This window comes from Corythoichthys intestinalis, chromosome 4 (assembly GCF_030265065.1).
Source record: "Corythoichthys intestinalis isolate RoL2023-P3 chromosome 4, ASM3026506v1, whole genome shotgun sequence".
Lineage (NCBI taxonomy): Eukaryota > Metazoa > Chordata > Actinopteri > Syngnathiformes > Syngnathidae > Corythoichthys > Corythoichthys intestinalis.
This window is the reverse complement of record NC_080398.1, coordinates 36,366,478-36,384,791: the sequence shown is the minus strand read 5'-3', so window position 1 is coordinate 36,384,791 and position 18,314 is coordinate 36,366,478. Positions and strand designations below refer to the sequence as shown.

Sequence of the window (18,314 nt, the reverse complement as noted above, 5' to 3'; positions counted from 1 at the left end):
ATGAGAGCACAACTGCCACCCACTGAGTGGATGTGTAATTCCATGTGTAATTATTTTAGTACAACAATAAAAAATTCCCTGAGGTCACATGCACCACCTCCAGCTGGGGATTTTTAAACCTCCTTAAAAAGTTGCAACTTTGAAAAAATGGGCTAAAGTCAGGTTTATGGTGTATGGCTTCTGGTGCAGATGCTTTGTGTAGTTTTTGCTATTTTGGGACTACCGTAATTTTCGCACTATAAGGCGCGCCTGATTATAAGCCGCTACCCACCAAATTTGGCACGAAAATGGCATTTGTTCATAGATAAGTCGCACTGGACTGTAAGCCGCAGCTGTCCTCATTGTATTATGGGATACAGCACTTCTTTTGACAGCGGCGTCATACGACTGTCATAAGACCAAATGAACCACCACCATAAAGTTTTACAGCCAATTGGTTCATTGCTTCAAGAAGCTTCATTTGGTCATCACTGCTCCCTTGGGGGAGACAGTCAACCTCTGCTGCCACCTGCTTTTAGCACTGTTGTTGTCCAACATTCCTCTTAGCATGCACTGCAGCGCTACAGATGTACATAACAATCAAAGTTCATGTTCTCAGCTAATTATTTCTTCACTTACTGTTCCAGTTGTTTCATTATTTGCTAGTTATGGTATTTGGTAACACTTTATTTGACAGTGGCACCATCAGACTGTCATTAGACAATCATAATTATGACATAACACTGTCATGAGCATTTATGAAGGCTTATAAGAGGTGTCATTTAGTGTTAACCGGCAAATTATCTCACTTTTGCATGGATGTAAAAGATCCAAGCTGGACATAAATGGTGTTAGCGAAATAATTTGCTGGATGGCACTTAATAACATAAGCATTCAGTAACACCCATGATAGTCATGTCATTATTATTACGGTCTTATGACTGTTATGAAACCGCTGTCAAATAAAGTGTTACCTATTAACCCAAATATATCAACAAATAGGCCACACTGGACTATAAGACGCAGGATTCAAAATGAAGAAAAAAAGTAGCGGCGTATAGTCCGAAAATTACGGTAATAGAAGGCCAGATAAACCCTGAAATTCTAATTTTGAGGATGTTGGACCAAGGCTCACTTTTTTGTGGGGCATACTGTATGAACCCTTGGTAGGCTACTCAGTGAATTCATTGGCTGCCACTGACTGCACTAGATGTCCAACCCATATTGATGTTATTCACGTTTTTAAAAGTTGCTAATTCGCTTTTTCCACCCACCGGCTGATCCTTCCAATTTACAGCATACCATCTGTCAAATCCACCTAATTAGTCATCTGGATCTGCATTTTTCCTTCAATTATCCAACCATCGTCTTTTAATCCATTCATTAGCCAACTTTTTAGTGTTCCACCCGTACATCAACCAGCCATCCGTTTAGGAGTTGACTTTATCAAATCCCTCTTATCATTTATCCAACTATTCTTTCATTCAAGCATTTTATCATTTATCGCCACCACTCAGCCATCATCCAGGTATCAGTCCATCTGCCAGCAACACATGTTTGCAGTTTGATAGCAGTGTGTTTTTGATTAAAGACAGATCGGATCTCTCGGGGAGCCTTTCCTCACATTCTTAGCACAGATGACTCATGCGCGGATGGGAGTTGGTTTTTTTTTCAACCCTCACGAGCGTTTAATTTCCTCTCAATCGTCCCTTCTTGTCATTACGCTTCATCTTTTTGTTGAGCTTTCGTCACCCCCCTCGGGTGCAGATTACCTAGCAGAGCTGCGTGTTTGGAAAACGAGTGGGCGACACGGTTAGTGTTATCACGGTTTAAACTCGGTGCTTCTATTGTTCCCGTTTAGGGGGCCTCGTATCTTGTTCAAATCTACCACCTGCGGAACAGACCCTCCACAATTGTCGGCTCCGCTCTGAATGTTCCAGTGCTTATCAGGGCGGTGTGATAGTGTTTACTCTGAGGCAAGCTACGGCCCTTTTGTCTGGAATTATCCAGGAGAAATCACCAGGTGCCCTGTAATTAGAGTGCTGGCGTCGCTTGTTAAGACTCATTCTCACCTCCTCTTCGTCGCTGTAACTTCCTTTCTTCACTTTTTCATATCCGCCCTTCTTTAGATCAACCCCGGTGCTGAATCAGCCTGAGGGACATAAGGGATTGTGAACACTGAATGACTGACAATACCAGGGGCGTTACCGGGGGGGGGGGGGGGGGGTACTGTACCCACCCACGGACACGCTCTGCCCACCCAAAGAAAACTGGATGTCGTACTCACGGCAGTCTGGGCACCGCGTACGGAATTCAATTCTATTCAATTTTTATTTGTATAGCTCTATATTACAACAAGGTTGTCTCAGAGGGCTTTACAGATTCAATTTGATACACAGTCAGATACAGTAGATGAATGAGATGAGTTCATGTACATGTACTGGGCATCCCCCATCCTTAGACCCTCCATGGCAGCGGGGAAAAACTCCAAAAACCCAGTGGGAAAAGAGAAACCTTGGGGAGAAACACAGTCAGGAGAGATGGACAGGCTATACAGTGGGGCAAATAAGTGTTTAGTCAACCACCAATTGTGCAAGTTCTCCTACTTGAAAAGATTAGAGAGGCCTGTAATTGTCAACATGGGTAAACCTCAACCATGAGAGACAGAATGTGGAAAAAGAAAAACTTACAACCAAATTAGAGTGGAAAAAATAAGTATTTGGTCACCTACAAACAAGCAAGATTTCTGGCTGTCAAAGAGGTCTAACATCTTCTAACGAGGCTCCACTCGTTACCTGTTTTAATGGCACCTGTTTTAACTCATTATCAGTATAAAAGACACCTGTCCACAACATCAGTCAGTCACACTCCAAACTCCAATATGGCCAAGACCAAAGAGCTGTCGAAGGACACCAGAGACAAAATTGTAGACCTGCACCAGGCTGGGAAGATGAATCTGCAATAGGTAAAACGCTTGGTGTAAAGAAATAACTGTGGGAACAATTGTTAGAAAATGGAAAACATACAAGACCACTGATAATATCCCTCGATCTGGGGATCCATGCAAGATCTCACCCCGTGGCGTCAAAATGATAACAAGAACAGTGATAAAAAAAATCCCAGAACCACACGGGGGCAACTAGTGAATGACCTAAAGAGAGCTGGGACCACAGTAACAAAGGCTACTATCAGTAACACAATGCGACGCCAGAGACTCAAATCCTGTACTGCCAGACGTGTCCCCCTGCTGAAGAAAGTACACGTCCAGGCCTGTCTGCGGTTCGCTAGAGAGCATTTGGATGATCCAGAAGAGGACTGGGAGAATGTGTTATAGTCAGATGAAACCAAAATACAACTTTTTGGTCGAAACACAGGTTCTCGTGTTTGGAGGAGAAAGAATACTGAATTGCATCTGAAGAACACCATACCCACTGTGAAGCATGGGGGTGGAAACCTCATGCTTTGGGGCTGTTTTTCTGCAAAAGGACCAAGACGACTGATCTGTGTAAAGGAAAGAACAAATGGGACCATGTAACGAGAGATTTTGAGTGAAAATCTCCTTCCATCAGCAAGGGCATTGAAGATGAGACGTGGCTGGGTGTTTCAGCATGACAATGATCCCAAACATACAGCCAGGGCAACAAAGGAGTGGCTTCGTAAGAAGCATTTCAGAGTCCTGGAGTGGCCTAGCCAGTCTCCAGATCTCAACCCCATAGAAAATCTGTGGAGGGAGTTGAAAGTCCGTGTTGCCCAACGACAGCCCCAAAACATCACTGCACTAGATGAGATCTGTATAGAGGAATGGGCCAAAATACCAGCAACAGTGTGTGAAAAGCTTGTGAAGAGTTACAGGAAACGTTTGGCCTCCGTTATGTCCAACAAAGGGTACATAACAAAGTATTGAGAAGAACTTTTGGTAATGACCAAATACTTCTTTTCCACCATGGTTTGCAAATAAATTCTTTAAAAATCAAACAATGTGATTTTCTGTTTTTTTTTTTTTTTTTTTTCATCATTCTGTCTCCCATGGTTGAGGTTTACCCATGTTGACAATTACAGGCCTCTCTAATATTTTCGAGTGGGAGAACTTGCACAATTAGTGGTTGAATAAATACTTAATTGCCCCACTGTAGATGCATCAGGACTGAAGATGGGTATTAGCAGAAGGAGTTCCAGTTTGTAGAGATGCAATGGGGTGAGGGAACATGAGGGGATCCATTTAGCCAGATGAGACAGGGGGGCAACGAGAACAATCGTCCACCCAGGGGTCACGATAGTCAGGCGGCTGCAGCTGAAAAAGTAGTCCCTCCCCCAGAGGGGCGGGGGGGACACCGGGTGACTAGTGATGAAGAGACTACTCAACTAGATATTAGAGTTAGAAAAGAGAAATAAAGTAAAGTGGTAGGTAGAGTGAAAAACAGGGGATAGGACTCAGTGGCTGTGCTTCCCCCAGCATTATAGCTCCTAGTGCAGCTTAGACTGAACTGTGAGTCCAGTCTGTTTTCAACTAGCTTGAACATAAGCTTTGTCAAATAGGAACGTTTTTAGTCTAATCTTAAACGTACAGACTGTGTTGGCCTCTTTAATATTAGCTGGAAGCTGATTCCATAAGAAAAGAGCTTGGTGACTAAAGTCTCTAGCTCCTACTGTACTTTTAGAGACCCTGGGAACTACCAGTAGACCTGCATTCTGAGAACGAAGTCTTCTGTTGGGGCGGTATGGAACCAGAGCATCTGTGAGATAAGATGGCCCCAAACCATTAATGGTGTTAAATGTAAAAAGGAGGATTTTAAATTTAATTCTAAACTCGACTGGAAGCCAGTGAAGAGCTTGGAGCACAGGGGTGATGTGCTCTCTTCTATTGGTTCCTGTTAAAAGTCTTGCTGCTGCGTGCGGGACTAGCTGAAGACCTTTTAGGGAACTTTTAGGACAAGCTGCGAGTAAGGGGTTACATTAATCCAGTACTTCTCAAATAGTGGGGCGCGCCCCCCTGGGGGGGCGCAGAGCGATGCCAGGGGGGGCGCATGTGACCTCGGGCAACATGCATTTTTTGTTTTTTTGCCGTACTGGAATAAAGTGTACTTGCACATCCACTCAGTAGGTGGTAGTGGTGCTCTCATTTTCAGAGTGCGCGCAGTCTTTTTGAACTAAGGAAGAGCACTCAGCACACACAGAAGACAGATATGAAGAGCAGTGTGCCACCGCCGTTTTCGAAAGCCGTTTTCCGACCGGACTCACTCACGCAGCGACCCACTGTCTTGTTCAGTTCTCACGTTGCCGCCCGAGAAGTGCCATTTTCAGCTTGGGATCGTCACGACGACCGCCCTCACCTACGGTTCTACCTCGGCCGCCGAGAATGCGCTTTTTTCGTGCCGTTTGCCTTTTAGCTTTGACTTTATAATGTAGTGGGTGATGAGGAAAGACCACTGTTTACTGTGTCTAAAAATAATTATAGCGGACAGCCAGAAGCCAAATCAATTAAGACGGCACTTAAAGACATTAGACCCCAATCTCATTGATAAGGCGCTTGATTGTTTTTCAGTGAAAACGTGCCGAATATTGCCAACAATCGTCCTGCTTTGTCAGTGTTATATCAGTAATCCAGCGAGCATTGTTAGCATGCTCATTGCAAAATAACTCCACACCATTGCAAAGGAGGTAAATACTGTGAGCCGCAAAAATAAAAGCTGTCCTGTCCAAGGACACTCTTTTTTTTTTCTTTTATTCAGTTTTGTTTTTTCGGTCAAATTTTTTGGCATATTGTCCTCATGAGTGAATGTTTCTAATCAATTGTAATTTGTTATTATTTACTGATTTTATTACATTTTATTTTTCTGTATGGTCAAAAATGTACCTTGAGTGTATTTTTTACAGTTTGGACTTTTTTTAAAAATTCAGGCAAATTGATGCACGTCAAGTCTTCTGTTACAAACAAAACAATGTTAATAAAGTTATACTTTATTATAAGTTGATCTATGATACTTTTTTTCTTTATTAGAAAAAAAAGGACACAATGTTAGGCAGATGCGTATTTATAATAGTAATTTTATAGACAAATGATACTATTTACAGTGGCGGCAGAGAGTTGGGGGGGCGCGAAACATTTACGTCTTCCTTGGGGGGGCGTGACAGAAAATAATTGAGAAACACTGCATTAATCCAATCTACATGTAAAGAACGTGTGAATTAATTTTTCTGCAACGTTTTTAGACAGACTATTCATAAATTTGGCTATGTTGTGCAGGTGAAAAACGGCTGTTCTCCAGGTTTGTTTAATATGAGCTTTAAATGATAGGTCTGGGTCAAATAGAACTCCTCGGTTTTTAACTGTGGTGCTGGAGGCTGCACTCACATTGTCAAGAGTGACTATCTGGGCAGTTAATCTCTCACACTTTTAAAGCCTATTATAAGGACTTCTGTCTTTTCAGGGTTAAGTAAAAGATAATTAGTGCTCATCAAGGTATTTACATCTCAGACGCAGGTAGTTAGTTTATCCACTTGCCTGATCTGATCAGGTTTAATTGATAAATACAATTGTGTGTCGTCAGCGTAACAATGAAAATTAATGCTGTTTTCTGATGATATTGCCTAAAGGCAGCATATGGTATCCCGTTCATATAGTACTGATGTGTTCTAAGTTAAAAAAAAAAAAAAAAAAAAAAAAAGAAATGTTGGTTTTGTTCCTAGGGGGCGCTACGCACGTTTACGTATATTTTTCATTTTTTTTTTTTTACATTTTATCAAAGTTTTCACCAGTGTTCACCTGGCTGTTGAGTTTGGTGAGTTTTGAAGTATTCTGAGGGGGTCAAAGTGGGGCTCAAAGCGTCAGCGGGACAAAGAATGACTGCTAGGGGGCGCTACATAGTGTATTTGGAATTTGTCTTTACACTCTATCAAAGATTGCACCTGTCTTGACCTGCCTGCCGCTTTTGGTGCATTTTGAAGCATTCAAATTGAGCTCAAAGGGGCTGCGGAATAAAGAATAACTATAATAATAATAATTGTCACCTGCATGTCCATACTGTTCATGCTGTTGAGGTAAATAAGAATTAGGAAGTGATGTAATGCGCAAAACTGAAAGTTCGCGATGAAAAACTGATCGTGGAAATGCCCAAATTACGAAGACAAAAAACCACTCAAAAATAGCAAAAAGGTTTTTAGACCTTCATGAGGTTCTGCAGAAATTATGATATTTAAGAGCACAATAGAAACACTTTTTCAGATTTTGTATGGACGGACGGACAGAACGATCGACGGACGGACAGAACGATCGACCGACTGACAGACGGATCGACCAACGGACAGATCGATCGACGGACGGACAGACGGATTCATCGACCGACCGATGGACAGACTGACCGACGAACAGACTGATGGACCGATGGACTGATGGACGGACGGACCAATGGACTGACGGACCGATCGACTGACCGACGGACGGAGGGACGGACCGATTGAGGGACGGACCAATCGACCGACGGACAGACCGACGGATGGATGGCCGGACCAATCAACCGACAGACGGAGGAACGGACTGATTGAGGGACAGACCAACCGACCAACGGATGGCCGGACCGATCGACTCACAAATGAAGGGAAGGACCGATCAAGGGACAGACCAATTGACTGACGGACGGAGGGACAGACCGATCGACTGACGGACGGAATGACGGACCAATCAAGGGACAGACCAATCGACCGATTGACGAACGGACCGACGGACGGATGGCCGGACCGATCGACCAACAGACGGAGGGATGGACCGATCGAGGGACGGACCAACTGACCGACGGATGGCCGGATCGAATGACTGACAAACGGAGGGACAGACCGATTGAGGCACGGACATATCGACCGACGGACGGAGGGACGGACAGATCGACCGATGGATGGAGGGACGGACAGATCGACCAACGAATGGAGGGACAGACCGATCAAGGACAGACCAACCGACTGATGGATGGCCGGACCGATCGACTGATGGACGGAAGGACGGACCAATCGACCGACGGAAGGACGGACCAATCAACCGACGGATGGCCGGACCGATCGACCGACCGACAGACAGAGGGTAGGACAGATCGACTGACGGATGGAGGGCCGGACCGATCAACTGACTGACGGACGGCCGGACCGACCGACTGACGGACGGACGGACCGACCAACTGACGGACAGACAGTCGGACCGATCGATCGACGGACGGAGGGAATGGCCGATCAACCGACAGACGGACCGACGGACAGACTGATCGACCGACCAACCAACGGACAGACAGATGGACCGATGGACGGCTCGATCGACAGATGGACGGACGGATCGATCGATCAGAATCGTGACTAGGTCGTTAGGTGATAAATTCCCACATAGATGCGAACCACTTACACACCATTACATTAGCAACTTCAGGGCATGTCTTCAATGGGTAAACAATGTGGGATTTGTTGACAAGCAATTGAAAAATGCATTTCTCGTAATATTAGGTACTTGAACCGCATTGTCTTATTTTACATCCCCAAGCATATGGCTTCAATATAAGACCTCCATCGCAGTTTGTCAGCTTTACAGCTGAGATGGCACAAAGTGGAAAGTGTAACACATCCCACTTGTCAACGATTTATACTCGCGCTAGTCGCGTAAGACATCATTTGAAAGTGTGTAGAAGACAGCCTTATTCCTGTGATTCATGTCGTATCAAACCACTAATGAGGGCAACGAAATTGAAACCGTCAGCCGGATCTGTGGGAGTTCTGGATTGCTTTAACAAAGAGAGTTATTACACTAAGCTGCTTGTCGACTGAGTGGCAGAGTTCATCTAAATCATCATGTTCATTGTTTGAAATTCTCGTTTAATATATATTGAGGCCATTCGAGACAAACCCCTCTCCTCGTCAATCAAGTCGTGTGATCGAAATGGATGAAAACGGACAAATGTATTGGGACATCAGTTCAAAAAAAAAAACACTTCTCAGCCATAAATTTTGAATACATGAAAAACAGTAACACGTACTAGCTCATAGTGCATAGTTCCTAACCTTGAAACAATGTATGTAAGGATTGTACTATAGACAGCCATTGACTCACTTATCCCTTCAGTTGACTGACAGACTGACATATGACTAGCATGGGTAGTTAGCTCCGATTGGTTGAGAAAGACAAAAAAGAATGACAAAAAAAGAAAAAACAAACCGGAGAGGTAACGAACTTGTTTAATTAATGCGATTAAAAAACAGGACAATGCAACAGGAAATTTATTACATCTTTTAAGAGAGAGGAGTTGAAGAGATTTTCTGAGAGAGTAATTTATTTTTTTGCACTATTTCAAGAGGTGCTTTTTAAATTTTATTTTATCTTAGCCATTATAAAAATATATCTTATGTGGGTGTGTATGTTGACTGGTAATGGTTTACAGTTAACTATGTGTAGTAATCCAACAGTGAAAATGGTAGTATCCTTTTTTTTTTTTTTTTTTTTTAAATCAAAAAGCACAGTGGTATGAAAAAGTATCCGAACCTTTCGGAATTTCTTACATGTCTGCATAAAATCAACATCAAATGTGATCTGATCTTTGTCAAAATCACACAGATGAAAATACAGTGTATGCGTCATCTAAAACCACCCAAACATTTATAGGTTTTCATTTTTTTGATGAAGATAGCATGCAAGCAATGACAGAACGGGGAAAAATAAGTAAGTGAACCAACACATTTAATATTTTGTGGCCCACTCCTTTGGCAGCAATAACTTCAACCAGACGCTTCCTGTAGCTGAAGATCAGTCTGGCACAACGATCAGGACTAATCTTGGCCCATTCTTCTTTACAAAACTGCTATAGTTCAGTCAGATTCCTGGGATGTCTGGCATGAATCTCTTTCTTTAGGTCATGCCACAGCATCTCGATGGGGTTCAAGTCTGGACTTTGACTTGGCCACTCCAGAACGTGTATTTTGTTCTTCTGAAATCATTCTTAAGATGATTTATTTTATTATATTACATTTATTTTCTGTGTTTTGGATCATTGTCTTGTTGCAGCATCCATCCTCTTTTTAGCTTCAACCGTCTGACGGACGCCCTCAGAATTTCCTACAAAATATCCTGATAAACTTTTGAATTCATTCTTCCATTAATGATTGTAAGTTGTCCAGGCCCTGAGACCGCGAAACAGCCCCAAATCATGATGCTCCCTCCATCATGCTTCGCGGTGGGGATGAGGTGTTGATGTTGGTGAGCTGTTCCATTTTTCCTCCATACATGACATTGTGTGTTACTCCCAAACAATTCAACTTTGGTTTCATCAGTCCAAAAAATATTTTGCTAAAACTTCTGTAGAGCGTCCAAGTGCCTTTTTGCAAACATTAAACAAGCAACAATTTTTTTTTTTTTAAGACAGCAGTGGTGTCTTCCCATGAACACAATTTTTGCCATACTTTTACATATGGTTATGTGTGCAAAGAGATATTGGACTGTGCCAGTGATTTCTGTAAGTCATTAGCAGACACTCTAGGGTTCTTTTTTTTTTTTTTTAACCTCTCTATTTTGTATAGTATTCTGCGCTGACCTCATGGCATCATCTTTGGTGGACGGCCACTCCTTGGGAGAGAAGCAACAGTGCCAAACTCTCTCCATTTGTAGACAACATCTCTGACTGTCGATTGATGAAAATCCAGACTTTTATAGATGGTTTTGTATTCTTTCCCAGCTTTATACAAATCAACAATCCTTGATCGCAGGTCTTCAGACGGCTCTTTTGACCGAGCCATGATGCACATCAGACAATGCCTCTCATCAAGACATTTCTTACCAGGTGTGTGTTTTATAGTGGGCAGGGCAGCTTTAAACCACTCATCAGTGATGGGGCACACACCTGACTTAAAATATTTGGTAAAAATTGGTTTCAATTGCTCTTTAAGTCTACTTAGGCAGAGGGTTCACTTTCATATTTTTTCCCCTTCTGTCATTGTTTGCATGCTATCCTCATTAAAATATGACAACCTATGAATCTGGTTTTAGTTCAAGAGGACACTGTATTTTCATCCGTGTGATTTTGACAAAGATCAGATCACATTTACTTGTGATTTTATGCAGAAATGTGAGAAATTCTGAAAGGTTCAGATACTTTTTCATACCACTGTAACCCCACACCATAGCAAAGGAGCTAATACTGCTTGAAGCAAAAATAAAAGCTGTCGTCTGCCATTTTTGTTGTATTCATTTTTGTTTTTTTAGGATCCAGGCTGTGACGCTCCATGCAGCGCATCCTTGGAAGCGGAAGTACAGTGTGCACGCTATCCAGAATCAACAATGGCAAGTAGACAGACTTTATTAACCATGGCCAAAAGTTGTTGTGTTGCGCTAAGCAGTTGCATTTGCTACACAGAATCGGGTTCTAACGTGGCGGTTGTGTTTTGCATGCTGTTCCCGAACGTACCGTGTGAGAGTGACAGTGGTCGAGACAGGCGAAGCCACTTGGGGCGGCCGTTTTGTGAGTCTCGCTCTCCTGTAAGTGACAGATTGGCAGTCCAAAAAGTCACAAAAGTGAGAGCAATAGCATGCCTGTGTGACTAGGGGTACCATACTGTTTTGTGGTTTAGTTTTCCCTGATGCATTTTTTTATATACTCCAGTTTGCATGGCATAGAGTAAGGAGGGAGAAACCCCACCGCTGGCCAAGCGGTGACTTAATTTATGCTACATTACGTGCAGCGTCACAGCACTACGCTCCCTCCCATAAGTAAGGTATTTTCCTCTTCTATTTGTCCAGTCAATGAGTGCGCCTTTCGTCCACGTGATGCTACTCAGAAAGTTCGGTTGGCACAGTGTGAATGCTGAACCTTTTAAAAAAGTCATTTGCAAGTATTGTTGCCAGGTAGCTTTCCAACCGGACCCAGGTCCTAATTTCAAAGTGCCCTTAGAGCAATTGCCACTGGTACAGAGGTACGTAGCAAACCATGACTTTTGTGTACTGTTACACCCCTAAATAGTAGATATATGACTAAATACAGTCATGTGAAAAAATTAGGACACCCTATGGAAGCCTGTGTGTGTTTTTTAACATATTTGGTCATATGGATATTTAATATCGGTTTTAACAATCTTGAAAGATTCAAGTAGTAGAACTAAACAATTAAAACAGGAAAAAAAAAAAGATTTTTTTTATAACTTTCTGTAAAATGTAATTTTAAATTAATGCAATTTTTTGTTGAGGAATAAATTAGGACACCCTCCCACATTCAATCCCACTTAAAATGGTTAAATCGGGTGCACATAATTAGAACATCATTACCCAGTGTTTTGAAGGAGACTTGCCTTATTTAAATCTCACATTTAGTTTGGTGTGCCCCTGACTGTTGAAGTGAGAGAAAACACCATGGTGAGATGAAAGGAGCTGTCTGAGGCCTTCTGAAAGAAGAGTGTAGACGCTTATGAGTCTGGTAAGGGATTTCAAAAGATCTCAAAAGAATAGTAAAATCAGCCATTCCACTGTCCGGAAAATAGTCTACAAATGGAGGACGTTCAAAACAACTGCCAACATGCCCAAGTCTAGTCGTCCAGGCAAGTTCACCCCGAAAGAAGACCTCAAGATGCTAAAAGAAATCTACAAAACCGTAAAATGTTATCACAGGACTTACAGCAGGCTCTTGCAACTGTTTATGTGAAAGTGCATCCCTCTACAATCAGAAAGAGACTTCACAAGTTTAACCTTCATGTGAGGTGTGCAAGGAGGAACCCTTTGCTCTCCAAAAAGAGCGTGAAGGCCCGGCTGAAGTTTGCCAGAGTGAATGTAGGCAAAGACCAGGACTTCTGCGATAATGTTCAATGGACAGATGAATCTAAAATTGAATTATTTGGACACCAGAAAAGAGGACATGTTTGGCGTAAAACCAATACAGCAATCCAGGAAAAGAACCTCATCCTAACTGTGAAGCATGGAGGTGGAAGTGTAATGGTTTAGAGATGCTTTGCTACAGCAGGACCTGGCCAGCTCACCTTCATAGAATCCACCATGAATTCTATCGTTTATCAGAGAGCATGTGAGATCATCTGTGAAAAAACTGGACCCTGCAGCATGACAATGACCCAAAACATACCAGTAAATCCACCGAGGACTGGCTGAAAAGAAATAAATGGAGAGTCCTGGAATGGCTGAGTCAAAGCCCAGATCTTAATCCTGTTGCGATGGTGTGGGGTGACTTGAAACGGGCTGTACTTGCAACAAACCCCTCAAACATCTCACATCTGAAAGTATTCTGCGTTGAGTGGGCCAAACTTTCTTCAGACCGATGTCAAAGACTGGTAAATGGCTACAAAAAGCGTCTCACTGAGGTTATATCAGCCAAAGGAGGTAACACTAGCTATTATGTGGTAGGGTTTCCTAACTTTTTCCTCAGTTAGAATATGCATTTTTGTATACCGTATTTTTCGGACTATAAGTCGCGTTTTTTGTCATATTCTGGCTGGGGGTGCGACTTATACTCAGGAGCGACTTGTGTGTGGAATTATTAACACATTATGATATAATTTCACATGTCATTTTGGTGTTTTGCAGTGACACTGATGGTTTTGTAAAGTTGTTAGCATGTTCTTATGCTATAGTTATCTGAATAACTCTTTATAGCTATGGCAACGTTCGCGTTCTGCCTTTGGCAGTGTATGTTCAATTGTATTATTGACTTTTTTATCTTGAAATGGATGCATTTAGTTTGTGGCGCTTTCACGCCCACTTGAGGGCGCACTCGCACTTGTTTACGTGACACGCCAGAAGAAGACGGGCAGCTACGTAGCTCTGAGTGAGTGAGTGGGCGAGTTAGCTAGAGAGAATAGACGGATGCGAACCTACTTTCATTGTTTATGCTTTTAAATCATCTCTACAGAGGCAACGCCTGCGTGTATCATATTTTCTGTTGTTGTTGTGTGTTTTCCACCCGCGATCGGACACTTAGAGCCAGTTGTGTGGTTGTTTGAACGATGTGCTAATGATAGTGAACGCATGCTAACCTGTTACTTATTACTAATAGTACCAAATTATCATTTATTTACGTTGAAGCAAACCTGTTTTCTATCGAGAACCAAATTGATTCAGCAAATTATACGGACGTCCAGCATTGTCTTTTGGGAGTTCGCTGTATAGCCAGGACAGGCCGTAGCATAGGACAGTATATTCACATTTCGTTGTTCATGCACTGTACACTGTACATTTATTTAGCATGTTGTTCTCTATTGTATTTTTATATTAAATTGCCTTTCAAGATGACATGTCTGTTCTATGTGTTGGATTTTATCAAGTAAATTTCCCCCAAAAATTCGACTCATACTCCGGTGCGACTTGTATATGTTTTTTTTCTCTTCGTTGGGCATTTTATGGCTGGATCGACTTATACTCAGGAGCGACTTGTAGTCCGAAAAATACGGTATATATTTGGTTTAATGAGTAAAACAATGTTAATATTTGTTGTTTACCTGCAATTCAATCACTTTCTTGCCCAGAGATAATGAAAAACAAGATCAGATATTGATATGTGAACATTTCTTAATAAAAAACGGAATATTTAATGAGGCGTCCTAATTTTTTCACATGAATGTATGTCATGTCGTGCGGCATGTAAATTTGTAAAAAGTTTTCCATTGCGATCTTGCAATATACAGTCCCTGACAAAAGTATTGTCGCTTATCCATTTTGTAGAAACAATTGCTAATAACCTGACTTTTAATTATTCAATGGGTTTCAGAAATGGCTCATATGAAAGCTAAGACCCTCCCAAATGATGTTAAATGTACAAAAATATATTTGTTTCACTGAAAAAAGATGTATCTTTTAATGAAGACATAAAGATCAAATTTTGTCAAGACAAAAGTTTTGTCGCCTACAGAAAGTAGCGTGAAAATTGAACAAAAAATGTACTTCAAATACAAAAATATGTTACATATCATAAGCGAATTAAGTAGTGGTGCAGTGAGATCCAAATTTAAAATTTTGTATGACTTCCATGGGCTTCATCAACATTCTTGGGTTTCGTCTTCCATGCTCATGCTCAATGATGTTCATGTCTGGTGACTGTGCTGGCTAGTCCTGGAGGATCGTGATCTTCTTTGTCTTGAGGAACTTTGAGGTAGAGATTAAAGTATGCGATGAAGCACCATCCTGTTGCAGAATTTGTCCCTTTTTATGGTTAGGAATGTAAGAGGCAGCTAAGATTTGTTGATATTTCAGACTATTTATCTCTCAGAGTGCAGACAATTAAAAAAACCGTGTGGCATTTGCCAAGGCCCACAGCCTGTCAAAAGGATGGACACTGGAAAAGTGGCAAAAGGTGGATTTTTCAGATGAATCTTCCATTGAATTACAGCAAAGTCGCTGCAAATATTGCAGGAGACCTACTGGAGCCCGCATGGATCTGAGATTCACTCAGAAAACAGTGAAGTTACGTGGTTACATCATTACCAAAATCATGGTCTGGGGTTACATCCAGTATGGGGGTGAGTGAGAGATCTGCAGGGTGGAAGACAACATAAATAGTCTAATATATCAACAAATCTTAGCTGCCTCTTACATTCCTAACCATAAAAAGGGACAAATTCTTCAGCAGGATGGTGCTCCATCGCATACTTCAATCTCTACCTCAGAGTTCCTCAAGGCAAAGAAGATGAAGATCCTCTAGGACTGACCAGCCCAGTCACCAGACATGAACAGGATGAAAGAGGAAGCATGGAAGACAAAACCCAAGAATGTTGATGAATTCTGGGAGGCATGCAAGACTGCTTTCTCTGATGTTCCTGATGACTTCATCAATAAAGTGTATGAATCCTTGCCAAACCACATGGATGCAGTCCTTCAAGCCCATGGAAGTCATACAAAATATTAAATTTGGATCTCACAGCACCAATACTTAATTCGCTTATGTTATGTAACATATTTTTGTATTTGAAGTACATTTTTTGTTCAATTTTCACACTACTTTCTGCAGGGGACAAAACTTTTGTCTTGCCCAAATTTGACCTTTATGTCTTCATTAAATGATGAATCCTTTTTCGGTGCAAAAAAATATATTTTTGTACATTCAACATCATTTGGGAGGGTCTTAACTTTCATATGAGCCATTTCAGAAACCAATTGAATAATTAAAAGTCAGGTTATTAGTAGAGATGTCCCGATCGATCGGGCCCGATCACGTCATTTTCAAAGTATCGGAATCGGCAAAAAAAATATCGGACGTGCCTTTATTTAACGTTACAGACATAATATGTTACACTCATCCAGGGTCTTTAGTTTAGACTTAAGGTACGGTTATCAAATTTATCCCGTGAACCGCGGTAATTAATTTTTTTTTTTTAATTTATCACGTTAAAATATTTAACGCAATTTACACATGCGCTGCACGACCTACTCACGCATTATTGCGTTCAATCTGAATTGGCACAGTTTTACCTATATATAGCGCTAAAAGGCAGCGTAAAATGAGTAGAGTGAATTTTGGCAGCCTTTGGAGCCTTTTTTTAATTGGCTAAAGCCTTACAATCCCTCTCCCTACGAACGTGGGAAGCAATGTGGGGAAGAAAGGTAGAAATTGATCTTTTTCTTAACACCCTATGTTATTTCCCAACGCAGAGAAGATATATCAATTGGTACCACTACGCACAGTAATGGTTGCACTTCCCATCATGCATTTGGGCAGAACAGTTAAATGGCTACAGTATCATTTACTGAAAGCTCAGCAAATACACTAGATGGCAATATTTAGTCGCAATATACAAAGTCACATTTATCCTTTAAGAATTACAAGTCTTTCTATCCGTGGATCCCTCTCACAGAAAGAATGTTAATAATGTAAATGCCATCTTGAGGATTTATTGTCATAATCAACAAATACAGTACTTATGTACTGTATGTTGAATGTATATATTTGTCCGAGTTTTATTCATTTTTTTCTTAATGCATTGCCAAAATGTATATGATCGGGAAAAATGATCGGGAATGATTGGAATTGAAAAAAAAGCAATCGGATCGGGAAATATCGGGATCGGCAGATACTCAAACTAAAACGATCGGGATCGGACCGGGAGCAAAAAAACATGATCGGAACAACCCTAGTTATGAGCAATTGTTTCTACAAAATGGATAAACGACAAGACTTTTGTCAGGGACAGTATTTTTGGATATCCACGTGTCTGGAAAAACGTCACGTTTTGCGATATTTGGGCTTTTTTTTTTTTTCTCGAAATTCAGCTGTTCCCATTACCGGTTTTCCATTGCGAAATTGCGGTTTGGATCATTTCGAATGATTGCTGTCAGCCCTCCAAGTCAAAATGGATTGAACATCAATCGTCATCAATGGCAGCCAATGAGTTAAGCAAGACCGGGAACATTATGACTCCTAGGATTTGGACTTCAGTTCTTTTCTTGACATTTTCTCCAGTCACCTGCATTCTTAAGCCATCAGTCAGCATGCATTTTCCATTTCCCTGTGGCTTTTATTTCTGTTTCAGTTTTCCAAACACCCTAACTATACAGCCCATTGGCTGGCTTTTCAATCATTGTTCAATCACCGAACCATCTACATGTCAGCAACACCTCTCGGTCACTGAAAGTGTGTTTCTTTGTTGCTGAAACACACTAAATATCCTGTAGTTGATACTGCGCACACACAGCACCCCCCATCTCTGACTCGCTTGACCATTTTAGGCTGTTCCTATTTTTTTTCCTCCCCTGCTTGAGTAGCGTGTGTGTGCGTAGGGGGGGGATTGTATGACAGCTTTTCCTGCTCGGAGCACACTGGAGCCTGGAGAGGGAACTCTTGTTAGTCAGCCTCCAACTTGGAGAGGAAGTTACCACCTCTTCCAAGACTCCACACGCACTCTTGAGAACGAAGCGCGGCGGGAAACAGTCCCGGCTGCTTGTTTGTGATGTTTTCACCCAAGTTTTGAGAGAAGATGATGTGTTTGTGCAGAACTCTGGAACGTTTCATTGGGATATGATTTAGCACTTCATGGTGAGTAGTATTATACTTTTCTAAAACTGAAGAACTGATCATAGTTTTTTAACTCTGTTCCACTTTGACTGTTCTTGCTGAGCGTGCAGGACTGACTCGACCGCCGTTTGGTCACTGCTGAGTTGATGTTGTGACCGCGCTCAATGTTGCGAGGAGAGCTGATGCAGCACTTCGTATTGAGCACCGGGTACGGCTTCTCCCGTGCAGCTGCATGCTGTTGGCCAAAGTTTAACGGTGTGAATGATGGCTTGTCACTTGTAACGCAAACAAAGCGGACAGACTGGAGTCAGATATGCCACATGAAGTACAATGCAGGGATTTTTTTGGTCAAGCCATTATTGGGAGCATTAAATT

The 18,314-nt window shown here is 41.8% G+C and overlaps 1 protein-coding gene across 4 annotated transcripts in view; it reads left to right on the top strand.

Moving 5' to 3' along the window:
- The first annotated feature begins 17,745 nt into the window (after positions 1-17,745).
- Positions 17,746-18,314, top strand: part of eva1ba (eva-1 homolog Ba (C. elegans)) — a 39,686-nt gene continuing 39,117 nt past the window's right edge. For 2 of the 4 annotated variants that reach the window (XM_057834988.1, XM_057834985.1), the window contains exon 1: positions 17,746-17,960. The gene's annotated coding sequence lies outside the window, so the exon portion shown is untranslated. Of the gene's footprint in view, positions 17,961-18,049; positions 18,195-18,314 lie in introns of all 4 variants that reach the window. The other 2 variants (XM_057834986.1, XM_057834987.1) reach the window with 2 other exon arrangements.